Source organism: Etheostoma spectabile, chromosome 23, assembly GCF_008692095.1.
Source record: "Etheostoma spectabile isolate EspeVRDwgs_2016 chromosome 23, UIUC_Espe_1.0, whole genome shotgun sequence".
In the NCBI taxonomy this organism is placed as follows: Eukaryota; Metazoa; Chordata; class Actinopteri; order Perciformes; family Percidae; genus Etheostoma; species Etheostoma spectabile.
Window position 1 is genome coordinate 18943865 of NC_045755.1, and position 2500 is coordinate 18946364.

The window sequence follows — 2500 nt, forward strand, 5'->3', positions numbered from 1 at the left end:
CATTTGAAATTGGAAAAAATTTGAAATTGCAATATATCGCAGAGTATTGCAATATGTTTAAAATCGCAATAACATCGTAACGTGATGATATCGTATCGGGAGTGGAGACCATTTTAGAAGAGCAAATGACTGATAACTGATGGCTCGTTACATTTTTTGCCATCGGTACATACGTAGGTACAAGTAGCTTTGGGTCCAGCGCCGTGCCCTAAGCCGTAGCCTAACGCTCGCCTCTCAAAAAATGAATCTACCAGTCACAGCGACGCAGACCGCGACAACTGTGATTGGTCTGCTCGACCGCGGCTTTGTTCTCCTTCCCCATGAACAACATGAAATAAAGGAGAGGGTTAACTTTTCCAGCACAGGGGAGACACTTTGTTTCTCCGCCTCCACCGAAAACGTACCAGCGCAAGTTTAGACGTTCACAACGGCGTAGGCTACGGCGTAGAGCCTCTGCAGAACTATACATCCCGCTTCATCCCCCTATTAAACTATTGACAAGCAGTCCTATGTAGACGTTGCTTCCTTTCAAGAGGACACAAGCCAAAAAAACACTGCTCTTTGTCTTCATAGCAGTATTATATGTGAACGTACTGTATTTCTATAGCGCTTATTTAGTCTTAACAACTACTCAAAGCACTTAGTACATGAACTATTCACCATTCATGAACATTCATGCATTGTGGCAGCGGCTGCCATGCTCATCAGATAAACATTTGCACTCTGATGGGAAGCAATTTTGGGTTCAGTGTGTTGCCCAAGGATACTTGGACACAGAACTGCAGGGCCAGAGATCGAACCTACCAACCAACCTTCTGATTGGTAGGTGACCTCTACCCCCTGAGCCACAGCCGCCTCTTATAGAAGTATACTACAGGCGATCAAAAATACCAACAAGTGTTTAATATTATAAAACAGCGTTATTCACAGATGTAGTCATACTCCTGTTTCCATCACGATATAAGGCGAGGGCGTGCACTTCACCCCGCGGAGTCTCCCTCCATTGACTCTCCATGTAGTCTATTCCCCTGATGCTTTAGCGATGAGACGGCTTTCTCATTAATCAGTGTCATCGCCTCTGACGGCGTACGACCGGCGGGGGTGGACAAGGAAGCCATCATACTCCCAGCTACCCTTTCCTTTCTCCCCCTGATGTGTCTTGCATCGCCAGTTGCGGGTATATCTGCCCTGCAGTAAAGGATTTATGAATAGGATGTGTCGCCGATGTCAGACAGGCCTATTTGTGCCCTCTTACCCAGCCGGTGGGGAGGCGGACAGGTTGAACCAGATAGATAGCGCTTATGGAGATGACACTATGTGTTTACGCAAATACGCCTCTCGAGCCCAGCTGTTTAGCTCAGGAGAGGTGCTCTTGCTGATCTTTTGATCGTGTTGTTTGTGTCATTGTATTTAATGCCACTATTTTCCAGTAGCAATGTAAAAATTGGCTCCTGGACTTCCTTCCAGTGGAATTGGCTACATTCCCTTTCCAGGCCTTGCCGCTTCCTGTAGCGAAATCATATGAGAACTAAGTGGAACTCACAGTCTAATCTCTCTCTATACAGTTCACTCAGTGCTGGGAACATGAAAGTGAGAAATTCAGGGAAAAATGGAGCAAGACCTCTGCCCTTTACTTTCCACTCTAACTCCAGCTCTGAAGCCCAGGCTCGGGTGGCTTTCTGGGAAATATGTGACCCCCCTCACCTCCTACGACACTGTGTTGAATCCCGGGGCAAATCTATAAGGTTCAGGGTCTATCACACGTATAGGCTGCAGGGAGGGATGGGACAGGATTTAGCAATTGTTTCTTGCACATAGCAATGACTGAATATGTAGCCAAAATCTAAGAAGACAAGAACACAAGCCCACCCACTCATATCTTTCTCTTTGCCTTCCTGACCCCCATCCAAAGACACAAATCATGAACCCAACAGCTGAAAGACTCCTGTGAAATACAACACAGGGTCCTTTTGAGAAATGTATGAGTTTGTTTAGATGTGGGGGTGGGATGGACATGAATGCAGAGTTTTAGATGGAGGGGTGAGAGAAGGCTTGTCTGCTTAGTGTTAACTTTGGTAGACTGATACCAAATTTCATATCATCTATTTTAAATTTGAATGTTAACCTCTCCTGCATTTTACTCTCATCAAACACCCTGTAATAAAAAAGCCCACCAAAGGACTAAAATAAAACTCATGAAAATAACAAGTGGATACCTTACTATGTGAATTAGAAGACCCTGATCCAAAGGTCACTCAACAGGAAATTGCAATGTGGCGATCACAAGAATTGCAAAATCTGTCATTCCTGCAGTGTTTCAGCAACACAAATAGTCAAAATTGAGTTTTTGAAGATTTCTTATAATCAACACTATACATCTGAAGTAACGTTTTTCATAATTGACCCTGGTCAAACAGAAAGAACCTCAGTTTGAAGATTACAGAAACATTGTATCTTCTCAGGCAGACTTTAGTCCAAGGCTGCAGATTGTCCCTCTGCA

General features: G+C 44.4%; 1 protein-coding gene across 21 annotated transcripts in view; it reads left to right on the top strand.

Moving 5' to 3' along the window:
• celf2 (cugbp, Elav-like family member 2) overlaps window positions 1-2500 on the top strand; it is a 234019-nt gene that overhangs the window by 82051 nt on the left and 149468 nt on the right. The gene's annotated exons all lie outside the window — the stretch shown is intronic.